The sequence below is a fragment of the Ranitomeya imitator genome, chromosome 1 (genome assembly GCF_032444005.1).
Source record: "Ranitomeya imitator isolate aRanImi1 chromosome 1, aRanImi1.pri, whole genome shotgun sequence".
Lineage (NCBI taxonomy): Eukaryota > Metazoa > Chordata > Amphibia > Anura > Dendrobatidae > Ranitomeya > Ranitomeya imitator.
The window spans coordinates 802,928,729-802,949,997 of NC_091282.1; positions in this window are offsets into that span (position 1 = coordinate 802,928,729).

Sequence of the window (21,269 nt, forward strand, 5' to 3'; positions counted from 1 at the left end):
TGCCTTACAGCATGTGCTGCTGTCGGCTTGGAGCGGGAACCCATCTTCTCTCGACCGTCACTTCCGTCTGTCTTGGCAGGTCAGGCAGACCCTCAGGTGGTTGACGCTGAAGTCCTCTCTGAACCAGGGGAAGTCCTTTCTCCCAGTGCGCTGGCTGGTGGTGACCACCAATGCCAGCCTTTTGGGCTGGGGTGCAGTCTTCAGTCACCACACAGCTCAAGGGCGGTGGTCCACTCTAGAGTTGCGCATCCCCATCAATATCCTGGAAATACGAGCGATGAGACTAGCTTTGCTTAGTTTTCACGTCGACCCATCAGAATCCAGTCTGACAAAGTCACAGCGGTGGCGTACATCAACCGTCAATGGGGAACCCGAAACAAGACGGCCATGCTCAAAGTCACCCACATCCTCCGCTGGGCCGAGCGCAACCATTCGGTGATCCACATACCAGGTGTGGAGAATTGGGCAGCGGACTTCCTCAGTCGCCAGGGTCTCATCTCGGGCGAGTGGTCCCTTCACCCGGAAGTTTTCCAGCAGATTTGCCATCGCTGGGGGACCCCAGATGTGGACCTCAAGGCTCAACAACAAGGTCCCCCAGTTCATTGCCCGATCACTCGATCCACGTGCCATCGAAGCAGATGCCTTGGTTCTACGTGGCATCAATTCTGCCTTCCGTACATTTTTCCTCTTCTCCCCCTGCTACAGAGGGTCATCAAGAAAATCAGGGCAGAGGGGGTACCAGTAATCTTAATTGCGCCAGACTAGCCGTTCCGGGCATGGTACGCGGAACTGGTTCAGCTGGTCGCCGACGTCCCCAGGCGGCTCCCAGATCGCAAGGATCTCCTCTCACAGGGCCTGATTTACCACCAGAACTCCGGGGCCCTGTCTTTGACGGCGTGGCCATTGAATCCTGGATTCTAGCCCAAGCTGGATTCTCCCCTGAGGTGTCCTCCACCATGATTAGTGCTTGAAAGCCTGTGTCCATGGGCATTTATCACCGTACCTGACGATCACCTCTGGTATTTTCCATCCCTTCCATATTGGAATTTCTCCAAATCAGGACTAGAATCGGGTCTCGCACTTAGCTCCCTCAAGGGACAAGTGTCAGCATTGTCAGTCCTTTTTTAACAAAAAATTGCCACCAGATTACCAGTTAAGATGTTCATTCAGGGAGTTTCCCGTGTGGCGCCTCCCTATTAAATGCCTTTGGATCCATGGGATCTTAATTTGGTCCTTGGAGCTCTTCGGGAGGCCCCTTTTGAACCACTGCAGGATGTCTCCCTGACCTTCCTTTCCTGGAAGGTGGTTTTTCTAGTGGCTATTACTTCAATCAGGCGTGTCTCGGAGTTGGCGGCTCTTTCCTGCCGACACCCGTTTCTGATTTTTCACCCAGATAAGGCAGTCTTGAGGACTTCTCCTTCTTTTCTACCCAAAATCGTTTCCTCCTTCCACCTCAAATAGGAGATTATTCTGCCTTCATTCTGTCCGGCACCAGTCCATCGCATTGAGAAAGCTCTGCATACTCCTGATGTGGTTAGGGCTCTTCGACAGTACATCTCACGGACGGCTCCCTTCCGTAAGTCAGATGTTCTGTTCGTGCTTCCAGAGGGACAACAGAAGGGCTTACCCACTTCCAAGGCCACTCTAGCCAAGTGGATCTGATCAGCTATTCAGGAATCCTATCGTGTCAAGGGTGCTTCTATCCCAGCAGGGATTAAGGCCATTCTACTCGGTCAGTGGGCGCCTCTTGGGCCATTCGGCACCAGGCGTCAGCACAACAGGTCTGCAAAGCTGCGACTTGGTCCAGCTGACATACTTTTACAAAGCATTACCACATTCATTCTTTTTCCTCTACAGATGCTGCCCTTGGCAAGCGCATTCTGCAGTCGGCAGTAGTACCTTAAGTCTATGGTACATGTGGTAATAACAGCTATGTTGCTCCCCACCCAGGGACTGCTTTGGGACGTCCCATGGTCCTGTGTCCCCCAATGAGGCGTAGGAAAAATAAGGATTTTTGTGTACTCACCGTAAAATCCTTTTCTCCGAGACAATCATTGGGGGACACAGCACCCCTGTTAGCCTTTTGGCTTGTTGTTACTTCTTTGATTTTGACATAGTTTTATTGTCTTTTGTTTAATACTCCTACTGCTTTTTTACCGAACTGGTTAAATATTGTCCAGTGAGAGGGTGTATACTGCAGGGGAGGAGTTAATCTTTCTGTGTTAACTTAGTGTCCTCCTAGTGGCAACAGCATAACACCCATGGTCCTGTATCCCCCAATGATTGGCTCGGAGAAAAGGATTTTACGGTGAGTACACAAAAATCCCTATATCACAGCTTGTAAACGCTTTTTGTAGCCAATAGTTTTTCATTTCTTGTTTGAGGGATTTTCATCCATTCTTCCTTAGAGAATTCCTCCCGTTCTGTGAGATTCCTGGGGCGTCTTGCATCCTCTGCTATTTTGAGGTCTAGCCACAGATTTTCAATGATGCTCAGATCAGGGGACTGTGAGGGTCATTGTAAAACCTTCAGCTTGCGCCTTTTGTGGTAGTCTATTGTGGATTTTGAAGTGTGTTTAGGATCATTATCCATTTGTAGAAGTCATCTTTTGAGCTTCAGCTTTTTTTTACAGATGGTGTTATGTTTGCTTTAAGAATTTGTTGAAATATCATTGAATCCATTCTTCTCTCTACCCATGAAATGTGCCTAGTGACATTGGCTGCAACACAACCCCGAAGCATGATTAATCTAACCCCATGCTTAATGGTTGAAGAGATGTTATTTTCCTGAAATTCTGTTACCTTTTTTCTCAACACATACTGTAACAGGCTGGGTGGTGGAACCACTTTGTCGAAGCCCAATGAAGTCCTGGAGGGCCTTGACTAGGAGCCAATCTGACCATGGATCCACAGCAGCTAACGACACCGCAGTCCGTGGAGAGACAAGGGAGGTGGTCCATGTGATACTCCAGGACTGACCTTGGGTAGATGGAAGCTAGGAATGAGTAGCTGGGGCAGCCCGAGTGAATGTCCAAAAGAAGCAGGCAGGGGAAGATGACAGAAACTGCAGATGCAGACAGGACCGGCTGACGGAGAGATAAGCACTGGCAGGTGCAACTGGACCGGCTGCCTTTGAGATAAAGCCTGGTGGGTGCAACTGGAGTGGCTGCCTTTGAAATTAGAACTGGCAGGTGCAGCAGGCTCTGCTGCAATTGAGGTGAGCACTGGCAGGTGCAACTGGAGCGGTGTTGTGAATTCTGCTTTTGGGCTCCCTCCTGTGGTTGTAGATGGTAATGCAGTTGTGCCTGGACTGCAGGATTGGACAGGTGTATCTGCTAATTGCAAGGCTGACTGGGGTATTTAGCTTTGCTGGACTCTTTAGTCCCTGCCAGTTGTCAATGTTTCTTGTGAAGTGTTGGATCACTTTCTGGCTTCTCCTGCTCGCTGCCAATTTCAGCAAAGATAAGTGTTTGGTTTTTGTTTCTGTGGCACACTGCCGGTGTGCTTGTTTCAGTTTTATTCCTGCTCTGATTGTAGGATTCACTGGAGTTGCAGATATACGCTCCTGCATCTTTTAGTAGATGTAGGAAGTTTTGGTATATTCTGCTGTGGATGTTTTGAAGGGTTTTTTACTGACCGCACAAACTCTGTCCTATCCTGTCCTATCTAGCTAGAGTGGCCTCCTGTGCTAATCCTGTTTTTCTGCCTGTGTATGTTTTTTCCTCTCTGACTCACCGCCAATATTTGTGGATTTTCTCTGAGGCAAGATAGTATTCCTATTTTCATCTTTAGGGGTATTTAATTCTCCGGCGGTGACGAGGCGTTTAGGTGTGTTAGGTACACTCCACGGCTACTTCTAGTGCGGTGTTAAGTTCAGGATTGCGGTCAGTACAGTGGCCACTTTCTCCAGTGAAAGTTCTCATGCAGTTCCTAGGTCACCGGATCATAACAGAGCGGCTGCCGTTGAGGTGAGCTTTAGCGGGTGCAACTGGATCAGCTGCCATGGAGATGAGCACTGGCGGATGCAGCAGGCTCAGCTGCCATTGAAGTTAGCACTGGCGGGTGCAGCAGGCTGAGATACAAGCACTGGGACTGGGAACTCACAAGAGTGTTAGCAAAACAAACAACATTGCACAGGCACCTCCATGTTGGACACTTTAGAGGAATGTGCGTGGCCCCTTTAAGAGAGAGGAAGTGGGCATGCGCCCTAAGCACAGTGCCCAGGGACCTGCTCACGGTGCACGCAGCCCGGGCAGCAGCAGACCTGGAAGGATCTGGATGGGAGCTGCGGTGGTGAGTACGCTAGTGTCTGTGCAGGGAAAGAGGCGCAGGTACTACACATACCTTTTACTATTGTGACCAAAGAGATCTGTTTTAACCTCATCAGTCCACAGGACTTGTTTCCAAAATGCATCAGGGTTGTTTAGATATTCGTTTGCATACTTCTGACACTGAATTTTTTGGCGAGGACGCAGGAGAGGTTTTCTTCTCATGACTCTTCCCTGAAGGCCATATTTTTGCAGGTGTCTCTGAAAAGTAGAGCAATGTACCACACCTCCAGTCTGCTAAATCTTTCTGAGGCCGGAGTCACACTTTCAAGAAACTCGCACGAGTCTCGCATCTCAATACCCGGTACTGCCGCCAGCACTCGGTAACCCCTTTACGACTTATGACTTATAGGAACGTCATAGGTCAGAGATGCAGGCTCCGCACCAGAGCCCACATCTTTTCACTTTTCAGGCACATGACAGCTGATTTGATGAGCTGTCATGTGCCACTAACAACTGCGGGTGGAATCTGATAGCGGCATTTAACGCATGCTTACTGGAAACATGTCACAAACCCTGCCAAATGACGCCCCTGTCACATGATTGCAGGCCGCTAATGGGTTGGCATGAGATCCGGGAGTCTGCAGAAGCATTCATAGAAGATGATGATTAGTGCTACACATAGCATAAGCGATCTTTTAGCTTCAAGTCTCCTAAGGAAACTAGTAAAGCCAGTAAAAAGTAGAAAAAAAGTTTTAAAAAATGTTTTAAAAAAATACGGTATTTTGCGGTTTATAAGATGCATCGGATTATAAGACGCACCCCAAATTTTGAGTTGAAAAATAGGAAAAAAAACCTTTTTTTTTAATAAAATAGCGGTGCTTTTTACAATCCATGTGTCTTACTGCTTACCGGGAGTGGTGGCTGCGGTGAATAAAGATTCCACAACAACCACAAGATGGATTTCATCACCAGGTATCATTGTAATCAGTATAACAGCGCCAACCTGACACTGTGTGTAGTTAATTAGCGCAATTCTGATCACAGGAGCATGTAAAAAAAAAAAAAACACAATTGTGGAATTGCACTTTTTTGCAATTTCACTGCAATTTGAATTTTTTCCTGTTTTGCAGTACACTATTTGGTAAAAACAATGGTGTTATTCAAAAGTACAACTCGTCCAGCAAAAAACAAGCCCTCACATGGCCATATTGAAAGAAAAATTAAAAACAAATGGCTCTGGGAAGAAGGGGAGCAAAAAATGAAAATGAAAAACGAAAAATCCCAAGGTCGTGAAGGGGTTAAACGGAACTTCTTATTATCTTTAGGAAACTAAACACATTTCTGTGTAGGGCATGAAAACACAAGCTCTTGCATTAGTTTCTTTTCACAAAGTGTTGTTCCATTGCAGGGAAAATCCACATCCCGGTTCATGGTTCACTACCTAAAAGTGGCGTAAGAGTGTTGGAAAAGTCTCAATAAGTCAGGGTAAAAATGTATCTTAGACTGGGAGTGGATGGTGGGCGGACTGATGGCGGCTGTGCGGTATTCTCTGACCTAGCACCGGCCTTAGCTGCTAGATTTACATGTGATTGTCGCATCTTCACAGGTATGGACCACGAAATGATGCGCCAGAAGGTAGCGTACCGCACATGCACAAGATAGGACAGGCAATCCCCCGGGTCTCACACTTAGGGGTGCTACTTGGTGAGTGAAATGCATTAACCCCTATTCTCGTTATCAGTGGCAATCCCAGTGGTGGTACTTCCAACGATCACAGTCTCATCCAATGTGGATGTGACTTCCTACAGAACTGCCTTTTGGTTTTTCTATTATTGGTTGGTAATTTTAGAGTGTAATCTTTTCTGGCACACTGTCGTACAGCACTGCAGTTCCCAAATTGGCCGCTAGAGGAACTATGAAGAATGCACTTTTGCTTCCCAGTGTGTCCAGCATCATCCAGAGACGTCCCAACTGTAATCAATGTATTCATTCATTACTATGCAGATTAGAGGAGGAATACCATGGCTGAGTAATGTGGAACTGTCACCTCTACCCCTGTCAGTGGCATCTACACAAAGGCGGGTATTCTTCCTAATGTGCAAAGGAAGAATCTGGAATATTTTTATACAAATCTTACAGTATATGGCGTGGCCCACATCTGCCGCTCAGATACAGCAGATAAAGTGTAAGGGCTTTCTGTGTAGAAACCTACTCTGTGAATTAGTTCCGAATGCAAAGTCCCACATTTGAACGTCACAAATAAACTAATGAGCCACGAACAGTTCTCCATTCACACCCAAAGTAAAAGATACATGAGATATCATAATTTGCAATTGTTCCCTTTGCTCCTTCCTAAATTTTTTATATTAGTTTGTTTTATAGGTTTGTTAGTCATTATCCCGGTATAAAAGCAAAACATTTACATGGGATGAAAAAGAAATCAGTCCATCAAGAAGAACCAGAAAAAAAACAAAACCGGTTTCTAGATCTGACGTTGTATCAGCCAGTAAGGAGTATATATCCCAAATTTAGGAGTCTGATCAGACACCCACGTAGGCAGTAAAATCTGTCCGTTGTGGAGCATTCTGTGGGCATTTCACCTAATTACTAAATGCCCAGGTATGCGAGTGGTTTCTGTTTTGCGAATGTAGACCAAACAAGTGAATAACTTCCAGCCTCCATATTCTCGATTCAGCTAGTTCCACCTACACCCACGAGCTGATGTTTAAATCCAAGCAGAGATGGTTTCCGGGCCATTTGAGGGCAAATAAAAGAATTTTATGTCCCATTAAGTGTCAATTTGCGCCGTAGGTGACATCACTGCGCTATTTGTAGTGACATCACTACTCCCAGACATGGTGGATTTAGCCTGTTCCTGCTCCTCATTTATCAACTACCAATTTTTTTAATGCATGGTCCAATATGTTATACCTCTAAGCAGGAAAAAAAAAAACATTTTTCTACAAAAATCGATATAAAACAGAGAACATCATGGTTTCACTACTACTTATTTATGCCTTGTCCATTTTAAGTTTTGAACTGAACTTACGAAAAACCAAGTAATCTAAGACAGACTGTTTAGGATAAAGAAGTCGTCAGTTTTTTTCAGATTTTTCTTAAAGACAGCCTAATATAGTAAATGGTGTAACAAATCTTGTTTCAAGATTACTCAACAATTAGTGCATGTGTGTCCCTGGAAACACTTTGCCAACATCCAGTTATTGGCATGTCAGCCTGAGTTATTAATCCGATTTATCTGAAACGAGCAGATATTGCCGAGTAAGGTCAGGCTTGGTACAGGAAGTTTTTCTTTTGACTTCCCAGCCTACATTATTAATTAGATTTTTTTTTTAAATGAGCAAAATGGTCCTGAGTGAGACAAATTGGTTGCAAAGCTTTGTATCTTTAGCAATGTTTCAACAGCTAGATGTTCCCCCATCTCCGCTTGCTTTATTAACGAGGCTTCTGTGAATGGAGCACCTCTAACAATATGGAAAATGGTGCTGAATAATGTAAAGCTGGCTGTCAACGATGCTACGGCCGATCGTTTGGCTCTCCCATACTCGGGAACACTTGTTTAGTGGCGCGCTCCTGTGTTTACTATGGGAATGTCGTCACCAGACAGACATGATGGCTTACCTCTAGAACAAAGGGATTGCCAGTGCAAAGGTGGACATGCCCAATCAGTATCTTCCCCAACTATCAGTTGTCCGGGTTCCCCATACACACTGTGAGCTGAACCCATATGGGTTTGGATAGTATTAGTCTAATGTGCAGGGGGACGTTTGTCCAAATTAATGGTTTTATTGGTCTCTTGCAAGCAGTCTCTCATCAGCCACTCCTCCGTCTCCTGCTGCTTTACTAATCAGATGTTTTTAATCTGTAACAACATGTAAAAAGGAGGTAAATGATTTGAAATTAACTGGTTGCCAGTTTAATGTGTCTTAAGCAACCATTTGTTATGATAATGTAGTCTGGTAAAAAGGTAACACACTAAAAACTGCAACTGACCATGCCTGTTCCTGTACAGATTAGAGATCCTGACCCCGCAGTCCCTAGTGGTTCCTGCATGAGCTGAGATAGCCCTAACCACAGGCTAGAGGATGGCAGCTCAGACCTGTGCCTCCTGAAAGGCCGTCGTGCGCTTCACGTTCCTCCTGAAGAACCGGACGGCAGAACAGAGTGTGAATTACCTACAGAAAGGAAAGTGTGCTGAAAAAAAAAGAAAAGATTCCAGAATGTGTAAAACAAACAACAGAATACAAAAATAAGGGCATAATGTTAGAAAATAAACAGCCTACTTCTTAACAAGAAACAGAAGATAGGTGTAGGGTAAAGAACATAAATAGTAGAGAGATACACCCTAGCTGGTCTTTCACTGACTGGCTTAAACTACAGAAGTATGGCTGGACATCCACATGAGACGATCACCAGCAGGGGAAAAGTATATAAAGCCGCACCCGAAAGGTGATAGGGAAGACAAATGGGTAAATGAAAACACATGTTATCCTAAAAAAAAACAGCAAGGATGACAGAAACTCAATACCCGGAGAAAAGGTGTATGTGCTGTGGCTTGGTGGTAAGAAAAGCTGACACCAAAGCACAGGCTCAAGGGTTCGAACCCAGACGCATAACACCAGTCTGTCAGCAGCTACGACGTTCCTCATCTCAGCTGCTTAATTAATCAGATTTTGTTATAACAATATATAAAACTAGATGGCAGCCCGATTCTAAAGAATCGGGAGTCTAGAATCCATATATACTTTATTTATTCAAATGTAAGAATAATACAATTAATAAATAATAGTAAGAAAGAACAAAAATAATAGGCAGTATATGGAGAAAACACCAAACAAAAGTTCAAAATTGGTGTGAAAATGTCACTGAACCACTTCACAACTAAATATATATAGTTTTGGTAAATGGTATTATAATTTTTTTGACGAAATTCGGCAGGAGCTTGAAGAGCAACGTCACTGGGCCCGCCTCCACGCAGTAGAAACTTGCTGTGAGGTAAAAATTCAAAAATCACACCAAAATGGCGGGCGGAGTGTGTCACAGTACGGCACGTTTCTGACACTGGACACTGTTGACGTCACTTATCTCCGGACATTAGCTCCGGACATTAGCTCTGCACATTAGCTCCGGACATTAGCTCCGGACAAAGCCACGGAAGTTGGCACAAATTGCAGGAAGTAGTATTCTAGGCAATTAATCTCCGGACATTAGCTCCGGACATTAGCTCCGGACAAAGCCACGGAAGTTGGCACAAATTGCAGGAAGTAGTATTCTAGGCAATTATATATTAGATGATGCATTTGCTTATGTATTGAGATTGGGCTTCATTTGTGTGACTTTCTGAACTTGCAACTTAATTTCTTAAACTGCAATAAAAAAAAACAAGGGAAAATGACAGCGGAGAGAAAATGAAAGCTTCGTTGAGCATGGAGTCCGCCTGGAAAACTTGACTGTAGGACATTGTGCTAAATCATTAGTGTTCTGCATGAATAACGAAAATAATTGTTATTTAAATGTCATGCAAATAAACCTGATTGGTCCAAATCTCAACCAGATTACCAGCGCATAAAGTCACATAGGAGATGCACAAATATTTTCCTATGTAGTTGTTAAAAGGAGTAAATACTTGGTACATAAAGGCTTTCATTCATTACTAGGCGTACATGCATAGAGAAAGGGGAAGAAACAAAGGAAGTGTTCCCAGTTGAAAGCTTGGGTTCATATTACAGACACCACATTCCTACAGTCTCTGCTCAGTAACTATTTGGCTGCTGAAGGGGCCACTGCCCGCTGCTTGCCTCTGGATGTAGATACTTTGTGCTAATACTGTAGCCACATAGTGCAACATTGCAGGATGTATTCACTATACAGATCGTTTACTGCCCTGATCGTATCTCATCCTAAAGGGGTCTAATAGAATTCATGGGGTACCATTGCAACGTAAGATGGGCCCCTACCACCTAATGACAAAAAACGTAAACTGCAGCAGCTATGTCTGAGAAGTCACATAGTAATGCTAGATACCAATTTTATTGTCAAGGGTCCTGCACTGGGACCCCCTACCGATCTGCATGCTTGCTCCAAGTGCACGGGTCTGTACTTGAATTGACAACTTTGTGCTCAGTGGTTAGCACCATGGCTCAGTGGTTAGCACCAGGGCTTTGTAGTGCTGGGGTTCTGGGTTCACATCTCACAAAGGACAATCTCTGCAAGGTGTTTGTGTGGGCTTCCTCCGGGTTCTCTGGTTTCATCCCACACTCAAAAGACATCCTGATAGGGAATTTAGATTGTGAGCCCCAATAGGGACAATAATCACAATACCTGTAAAGTGCTGCCAAATATGATGGTACTATATAAGCATAATAAATAAATAACTTTTTACCCCTCTTTCTACTTTTGTAAAAAGGCGAGAGAAGGGGAGTGTTTAGCTGGAGTCTGACTTTTTTTATTTTAATTAACACCTAAATTGGTGTAGGGTTTCGCGCTCTCAGGTAGGCATTAGGTAGTGTTCACACATGCAGTGCGGTTTGGTCTAAACAAGTGCAGGTTTATTGCTTTCATAAAACTCCAAGGGATTCGAAATCAAAAATGGCCTTTTCTGGGCACAAAGGTATCACAGCAAATAGTCCACTTCGCAGGCACGTATGTCAGTACAGGATCACCGGATCAGATTACAGGCCCTTCTATCAGGGAAAAGATTAGGCAAGAGGTCAACCACACCAGTCTCAGTATCCTCTTCAGCCCGAACTCCTATAGCTTCCAGCGCCTAACAGAAATGTTCTTATCTGTGCACACTGAGCAGACTGCGGCTTCCACACATTACTCTGCAGTTCCAACACACAGACTGCTTAGCTTTCCTAGCTGACCCCTGCAGTCTCTATTCAGAGATAGACCCCAGCATGTCTCTTTCTCAGCTACTGCTCACATTTTTGCTGGTCACTCACCAGCTTCAGCACACTCAACTGCTTCATCCAGCAGACTGACACAAGGTGAACCAATTTCCTGGTTCTTAGTCAAAGCTAGCCAGGTGAATCTAAATAAGAACTGTGGGGCTAGGAATTAACCCAGTCCTGCCTGGCTCTGTTACACTGGTGAAAAATATACCTATCTAGATACAATTGATTCCAGTGTAGACAGCACACATTCATTAGCAGCAAGTATGCAAACATCACTGCTGGGTTGCTACAATGTATCACCCCTGGCAAAAATTATGGAATCATCGACCTTGGAGGATGTACATTCAGTTGTTTAATTTTGCAGAAAAAAAGCAGATCACAGACATAGCACAAAGCTAAAGTCATTTCAAATGGCAACTTTTTGGCTTTAAGAAAAAGTAAAGTAAAAGAAATCAAGAACAAAAAATGTGGTAGTCAGTAATGTTTTTTTTTAACCAAGCATGGGGTAAAAATTATGGAATGGCTCAATTCTGAGGAAAAAATTATGGAATCACCCTGTAAATTTTAATTCCCAAAACTAACACCTGCATCAAATTAGATCTGCTTGTTAGTCTGCATCTAAAAAGGAGTGATCACACCTTGGAGAGCTGTTGCACCAAGTGGACTGACATGAATCATGGCTCCAACACCAGAGATGTCAATTGAAACAAAGGAGAGGATTATCAAACTCTTAAAAGAGGGTAAATCATCACGCAAAATTGCAAAAGATGTTGGTTGTTCACAGTCAGCTGTGTCTAAAATCTGGACCAAATACAAACAACATGGGAAGGTTGTAAAAGGCAAACATACGGCGCCTTACGGCGCGCGAATTTTTGCCTGTAGGACATTATTGCAAGAGAGCTTGGCTAAGTAGATTACACAAGAAGGAAAACACACAGCAAGTCAGCAGGATCTAGGAGCAACATGGCAGATGTGACAACCTACATGGTGAGCTGCAGCATGTGCTACATGTTCACAGATCGACCAGAAGAAGAATCCAATTTCACCTGTCAGAAGTGTAGACTAGTGGCCCTTTTAGAAGAAAAGGTGCGGGGTCTGGAAGAAAGAATAGCAACTTTGAAACTCATCAAAGAGAATGAAGACTTTCTAGACAGAACAGAAGCATCTCTACTGGTCACAGAAGGTGCAAAAAGTGTCAGAGAACCTCCAAAAGCAGATGAGTGGAAGCATGTGACCAAAAGAAGCAAGAAGACCATGGAGAAATCACCAACCACACAACTGAAGAACCGATATCAAATCTTTGTAGAGGATGAAGATGGCACACCTAAGAATGAAGCAATACCAGCAAGCAAAAAAGAAAAGGGCACACAGCAACAAGTGACAGCAAAAAGTACAGCCAAGAAGCAACGAAGAGTGGTGGTGGTGGGAGACTCACTACTGAGAGGCACAGAAGCAGCCATCTGCAGACCGGACATAACTGCAAGAGAAGTATGCTGCCTTCCAGGTGCGATGATCAAGGATGTGACCGATAGGATACCAAAGCTCTTCAGCTCCAAGGACGTCCACCCATTTCTTCTGATACATGTTGGCACCAATGACACGGCAAGGAAGGACCTACCGACAATCTGCAAGGACTTTGAAGAGTTGGGGAAGAAAGTAAAGGAACTGGATGCACAGGTAGTTTTTTCTTCTATCCTTCCAGTAGATGGGCATGGCACCAGGAGATGGAACAGGATCCTTGATGCAAACAACTGGCTAAGACGATGGTGCAGACAACAAGGATTCGGATTCCTGGACCACGGTGTGAATTACTTGTACGATGGACTCCTCGCCAGAGACGGACTACACCTCAACAAACCTGGGAAACACACATTCGCCAGAAGACTCGCTACACTCATCAGGAGGGCGTTAAACTAGAAGAAGAGGGGACGGGAAGAAAAACATTAGACTCGAACAAAGACGACCCAGGAAAACATACTCAGAAGGGAGGTAAGAACATTTCTAAAACAATCCACAGTGAGGAGATTGGAACAAAACAAAATCCTCTAAACTGCATGCTCGCAAACGCCAGAAGCCTGACAAACAAGATGGAAGAACTAGAAGCAGAAATATCTACAGGTAACTTTGACATAGTGGGAATAACCGAGACATGGTTAGATGAAAGCTATGACTGGGCAGTTAACTTACAGGGTTACAGTCTGTTTAGAAAGGATCGTAAAAATCGGAGAGGAGGAGGGGTTTGTCTCTATGTAAAGTCTTGTCTAAAGTCCACTTTAAGGGAGGATATTAGCGAAGGGAATGAGGATGTCGAGTCCATATGGGTTGAAATTCATGGAGGGAAAAATGGTAACAAAATTCTCATTGGGGTCTGTTACAAACCCCCAAATATAACAGAAACCATGGAAAGTCTACTTCTAAAGCAGATAGATGAAGCTGCAACCCATAATGAGGTCCTGGTTATGGGGGACTTTAACTACCCGGATATTAACTGGGAAACAGAAACCTGTGAAACCCATAAAGGCAACAGGTTTCTGCTAATAACCAAGAAAAATTATCTTTCACAATTGGTGCAGAATCCAACCAGAGGAGCAGCACTTTTAGACCTAATACTATCTAATAGACCTGACAGAATAACAAATCTGCAGGTGGTTGGGCATTTAGGAAATAGCGACCACAATATTGTGCAGTTTCACCTGTCTTTCACTAGGGGGACTTGTCAGGGAGTCACAAAAACATTGAACTTTAGGAAGGCAAAGTTTGAACAGCTTAGAGATGCCCTTAATCTGGTAGACTGGGACAATATCCTCAGAAATGAGAATACAGATAATAAATGGGAAATGTTTAAGAACATCCTAAATAGGCAGTGTAAGCGGTTTATACCTTGTGGGAATAAAAGGACTAGAAATAGGAAAAACCCAATGTGGCTAAACAAAGAAGTAAGGCAGGCAATTAACAGTAAAAAGAAAGCATTTGCACTACTAAAGCAGGATGGCACCACTGAAGCTCTAAAAAACTATAGGGAGAAAAATACTTTATCTAAAAAACTAATTAAAGTTGCCAAAAAGGAAACAGAGAAGCACATTGCTAAGGAGAGTAAAACTAATCCCAAACTGTTCTTCAACTATATCAATAGTAAAAGAATAAAAACTGAAAATGTAGGCCCCTTAAAAAATAGTGAGGAAAGAATGGTTGTAGATGACGAGGAAAAAGATAACATATTAAACACCTTCTTCTCCACGGTATTCACGGTGGAAAATGAAATGCTAGGTGAAATCCCAAGAAACAATGAAAACCCTATATTAAGAGTCACCAATCTAACCCAAGAAGAGGTGCGAAACCGGCTAAATAAGATTAAAATAGATAAATCTCCAGGTCCGGATGGCATACACCCACGAGTACTAAGAGAACTAAGTAATGTAATAGATAAACCATTATTTCTTATTTTTAGTGACTCTATAGCGACAGGGTCTGTTCCGCAGGACTGGCGCATAGCAAATGTGGTGCCAATATTCAAAAAGGGCTCTAAAAGTGAACCTGGAAATTATAGGCCAGTAAGTCTAACCTCTATTGTTGGTAAAATATTTGAAGGGTTTCTGAGGGATGTTATTCTGGATTATCTCAATGAGAATAACTGTTTAACTCCATATCAGCATGGGTTTATGAGAAATCGCTCCTGTCAAACCAATCTAATCAGTTTTTATTAAGAGGTAAGCTATAGACTGGACCACGGTGAGTCATTGGACGTGGTATATCTCGATTTTTCCAAAGCGTTTGATACCGTGCCGCACAAGAGGTTGGTACACAAAATGAGAATGCTTGGTCTGGGGGAAAATGTGTGTAAATGGGTTAGTAACTGGCTTAGTGATAGAAAGCAGAGGGTGGTTATAAATGGTATAGTCTCTAACTGGGTCGCTGTGACCAGTGGGGTACCGCAGGGGTCAGTATTGGGACCTGTTCTCTTCAACATATTCATTAATGATCTGGTAGAAGGTTTACACAGTAAAATATCGATATTTGCAGATGATACAAAACTATGTAAAGCAGTTAATACAAGAGAAGATAGTATTCTGCTACAGATGGATCTGGATAAGTTGGAAACTTGGGCTGAAAGGTGGCAGATGAGGTTTAACAATGATAAATGTAAGGTTATACACATGGGAAGAGGGAATCAATATCACCATTACACACTGAACGGGAAACCACTGGGTAAATCTGACAGGGAGAAGGACTTGGGGATCCTAGTTAATGATAAACTTACCTGGAGCAGCCAGTGCCAGGCAGCAGCTGCCAAGGCAAACAGGATCATGGGGTGCATTAAAAGAGGTCTGGATACACATGATGAGAGCATTATACTGCCTCTGTACAAATCCCTAGTTAGACCGCACATGGAGTACTGTGTCCAGTTTTGGGCACCGGTGCTCAGGAAGGATATAATGGAACTAGAGAGAGTACAAAGGAGGGCAACAAAATTAATAAAGGGGATGGGAGAACTACAATACCCAGATAGATTAGCGAAATTAGGATTATTTAGTCTAGAAAAAAGACGACTGAGGGGCGATCTAATAACCATGTATAAGTATATAAGGGGACAATACAAATATCTCGCTGAGGATCTGTTTATACCAAGGAAGGTGACGGGCACAAGGGGGCATTCTTTGCGTCTGGAGGAGAGAAGGTTTTTCCACCAACATAGAAGAGGATTCTTTACTGTTAGGGCAGTGAGAATCTGGAATTGCTTGCCTGAGGAGGTGGTGATGGCGAACTCAGTCGAGGGGTTCAAGAGAGGCCTGGATGTCTTCCTGGAGCAGAACAATATTGTATCATACAATTATTAGGTTCTGTAGAAGGACGTAGATCTGGGGATTTATTATGATGGAATATAGGCTGAACTGGATGGACAAATGTCTTTTTTCGGCCTTACTAACTATGTTACTATGTTACTGGTAGACCAAGGAAGCCATCAAAGCATCAAGACCGGAAACTTAAAGCAATATGTTTCCAAAACAGGAAATGCACAACAAAACAAATGAAGAACGAACGGGTGGATACTGAAGTTAACATCTGTGACCGAATTGTAAGAAACCACCTAAACGAAATGAGATTTACATACAGAAAAGCTAAACAAAAGCCATCATTAACACCTAAACAGAAAAAAAAAACAAAGTTATAATGGGTTAAAGAAAAGCAATCGTGGACTGTGGATAACTGGATGAAATTCATATTCAGTGATGAATCGCGAATCTGCATTGGGCAAGGTGATGATACTAGAACTTTTGTTTGGTGCCGTTCCAATGAGATTTATAAAGATGACTGCCTGAAAGAACATGCTAATTCCCACAGTCATTGATGATTTAGGGCTGCATGTCAGGTAAAGGCACTGGGGAGATGGCTGTCATTACATCTTCAATAACTGCACAAGTTTATGTTGATATTTTGGACTCTTTTCTTATCCCATCAATTGAAAGGATGTTTGGGGATGATGAAATCATTTTTCAAGATGATAATGCATCCTACATAAGAGCAAAAACTGTGAAAACATTCCTTGAAAAAAGACACATAAGGTCAATGTCATGGCCTGCAAATAGTCCGGATCTCAATCCAACTGAAAATCTTTGGTGGAAGTTGAAAAAAATGGTCCATGACAAGGCTCCAACCTGCAAAGCTGATCTGGCAACAGCAATCAGAGAAAGTTGGAGCCAGACTGATGAAGAGTCCTGTGTGACACTCATGAAGTCCCTGCCTCAGAGACTGCAAGGTGTTATAAAAGCCAGAGGTGGTGCAACAAAATACTAGTGATGTTTTGGAGTGTTTTTTTGTTTGTTTGTTTGTTTTCATGATTCCATATTTTTTTCCTCAGAATTGAGTGATTCCATAATTTTTCCCCTATGCTTGGATTAAAAAAGTAACCATTACTGACTGCCATAGTTTTTGTTCTTGATTTCTTTTATTGCTTCTCAAAGCCAGAAAGTTGCCATTTGAAATTACTTTAGTTTTCTACAAAATTAAACAAATGAATGAACATCCTCCAAGGATTCCATAATTTTTGCCAGGGGTTGTATCAGTCTGTAATCCGGGTTGTTGAGCTCACAGACAGAGCCTTTGAGTGTGGATGAAATAAAACTGTATCCACTCCTAAACTAGGTATAGTGGAAATTGCAGTCTTTGAATGTAGAAAAAGAGTTCTCATTCACTGACTGGTAACAAGGTATGTTAAAAATGGTCAGAACATATAAGAAAGGAGGGTGCACACAGAACTATAGGGTACAAAAAAAAACACTTTAAAAGACACAAAATAAGCCCAAATGCTCAGTGGTGAGCCAACAATTAATGTGGCATCACAGCTGAACAGGGACAAATAGTATTGCAGCAGCAGAAAAATATTGTGCGCAAATTTAATTACATAGATATACCAAGAAATAATGACCCACAGTAGGCCTGTCTAAACCAAATTGCTTAAAAGTGCATAGTGCATAAGGCTACTGCAGTGGACAAGAAAAACCAAGGTATTAACTAACATAGCATATAGTGCTGCAAATATATATATATATATATATATATATATATAATGATGGTTTACCTGTAAGCATTTATGGTGCTACAACTCCTACGCGCATTTCGGCACGTACCTTCATCAGGGAGGAGTGGCATCATAGCCTCACAAATGAATGAATGTATGCGTACTAATATCCATAACGGCGGACCGGATTGGTGCTCATGTTTCCACTGTTCAAACAGAGGTGTGCACTTCCAGGGATGGCGCATGAAGCATCAACGTCACACACATCCCCGGAAGCGCACACTTCTGTTTAGACAGCGGACTCCAGAAACATGAGCACTAATCCGGTCTGCCATTATGGATATTAGTACGCACACATTCATTGTATGGGCGGGATCACTCCATCCCCCGGATGAAGGCACGCTGTCGAAACGCACGTAGGGGTTGTGGTACCATAGCTGCTTACAGGTAAGCCATTATTATATATATATATTTGCAGCACTATATGCTATGTTAGTTAATACCTTGGTTTTTCTTGTCCACTGCAGTAGCCTTATGCACTTTGAAGCAATTTGGTTTACACAGGCCTACTGCTGGTCATTAGGGTTGAGCGAAACGGATCGTTCATTTTCAAAAGTCGCCGACTTTTGGCAAAGTCGGGTTTCATGAAACCCGACCCGATCCCTGTGTGGGGTCGGCCATGCGGTACGCGACTTTCGCGCCAAAGTCGCGTTTCGTATGACGCGCTCGGCGCCATTTTTTTCAGCCAATGAAGGAGCGTGGGCAGAGTGATGACATAGGTCTTAGGGGCGTGGACGCCTATCGTCATTTTGTCCATTGTGCGCAGCAGCGATTTGGAATGTGTAACACCAGCTTTTCTGTTCAGTGACGAGAGAGAGAGAGAGAGAAAAAAAAAAAAATTTCTCATTGGCTTTGCATTGGGTTTCGTGTTTTGGTCGATCCTCGACTTTTCGCCATAATCGGCCGATTTCACTAGACTCGACTTTTGAGATAGTCGGGTTTCGCGAAACCCGGCTCGACCCTAAAAAAGTCAAGGTCGCTCAACCCTACTGGTCATTATTTCTTGGTATATCTATGTAATTGTATTTGCATACAATATTTTTCTGCTGCTACAATGCTATTGGTCCCCGTTAAGCTGTGGTGCCAGAATAATTTCTGGCTCACCACTGAGTGTTTGGGCTTATTTTGTGTCTTTGAAAGTATTTTTATCATTGCTGTATTTTGATCCAATAAAGAATCTTTTTTTTACCCTATGTTCTGATCCTTTTGGCACTGAATTCCAGTTTTCAGCAGCCCTATATGTCAATGCCTATATGATACCTGATTTATATGATTTAGTTTAGGTGATATTGTTTGGGGATTTATTTTTGTTTCATTCATATTAAAAATGGTGAAGGATTGAAATTCATGCATATTAGAAAGTTGCAGAGCTTCCTTTTTTACATTAATTAAGAATTATTAACATATTAGAAGAAATAGAGGGAGCCTTAATTTTTCATAATTAACTGGGGTCCACATCAGGTCAAACATTGAAATTCCTATGTTGCTAGCGAACTACCAATCCATGTCTGACATTCTTGTTGCTATGGACACAATTGTCTTTCTTATTGTGGTAGACCGGGAGTTCTTTCCATGCTATCAGGTTGTCTCAAGTTACTTGGGTCTTCACTTCAAGATCAGGGTTGACTTGGTACGAAGATTGGGACAGAAATATATTCTGTGTTAATTTTTACACAATTTAGTGAAGAGACCATTACTAAGTAGCAGAACTGCAAAACATGAAAATTTGCAAACATCCGTGTTATTTGGTTACCATACCTAATATACTTCTGCTAAATAATATAAAGTAGTTAATAAGCCTTTATGCATTCCAAGTGCTAAATATAAAAAAACACAATCTATCTGCAGCAGCTTGCTGATGGTTTCCAATAGACAACGGGAGCTCTCATTTCTCTTTCTGTGTCTGGTACTACAATTTAGCACATCAGTCCATGAACAACAGTAATGGTGTTCCTAACCTTAATGGTAATGCACCATAGGGCCATTCAGAGAATTGGACACAAAACTTATGGGGCCCCAGAATACCAAACTTTCCCAGATATGGGCTGTGCTCTCCTTACTCTGATCCATTGAACTGTTTTATCCCATGTCGGGATTTGCAGATGGCCCAGTGTGATCCCATGTGATCACCTGCCTGATATCCTATAAAAGGCCTTCCAAGATACATACCTATGTCTTGGTATTAAGAATTTCTAGTAGCACCGAAGTTCAGTCTGCTACCTGTTTGTGGTTTCCAGTACCTCTGTTACCTGTTTGCGTCTCTGGGACGTCTCCAGCCTGACTTTGGCTTCCAGTATCACTTATACTTGTTTGCGGTCTCCAGGACATCTCATGTCTGCCTGCAGCTTCCAGGACCTCTGCTACCTATTTCCTGCATTCTGCAATGAAGCCCATGGCCCTTGTGCCCACCCAGACCTTGGGGTTTGAAGATCCACCTCATTTAATGAGCCTAATAGACTACTCATTGACTTCATTAGCCAAAGTAGAATGTGGCCACAATTAGGGTCTTTCCTTCTGTACGACTTGACATCGCAGTGCATTACACAGACAGCTCAATGATTTCAATAGGATTTGTGCAATGCCCTGTTTAACCTTTAGGGACGCGGCAGAATAATTAAACATGCTGCAGAGTTCCCAGACAGATCACAGCAGATTCGCGGGGACTTCTTCTGATCAGCTTATTATCAGGGAACTCTTCTAAAAAGAAATTGTCCAAGGCTGACTGTATAAGTATCGCATCCATGGATCTTGCACGTTCTTCCCTCCGTGTATATAAGCTATCACAAGTAATGGTGCGTTATATGTGTGTATTCTGCCGTCAGCTTTTGTCTAAACCCATTCATGTTTTTTTTTTCTTTTGAATGAACTTGCGGTGAGTCATCTGAGTGTCACGTGGTCAGATTCTCCGGAGCTGCCACACAGGGCACACTGCGATGCCCAAGTAGGGTGTACTTTACAACTCTACCGTCTCCAGCTCGCTCAGGTTCAAAGGAGGAAGTTAATTTAGCCAAAATACTGTGAATGTGTTACATTCGTGGGAAACTGTGTCTTTTATTATAATAGATTTCTGAGCACAATACGGGGCGGTCTTGAGTCTTCTGCTTCCCAGGGCAGTTAGGGCCATGGCCTGATTGCTACATACAGTTGTGGCCAAAAGTATTGACACCCCTGCAATTCTGTTAGATAATACTCAGTTTATTCCTGAAAATGATTGCAAACACAAATTCTTTGTTATTATTATCTTCATTTAATTTGTCTTAAATGAAAAAAATAAATAAAAAAGAATTGTCCTAAAGCCAAATTAGATATAATTCCACACCAAACATAAAAAAGGGGGTGGACAAAAGTATTGGCACTGTTCAAAAAATCATTTGATGCTTTTCTAATTTGTGTAATTAACAGCACCTGTAACTTACCTGTGGCACCTAACAGGTATTGGCAATAAATAAATCACACTTGCAGCCAGTTGACATGGATTAAAGTTGACTCAACCTCTGTCCTGTGTCCT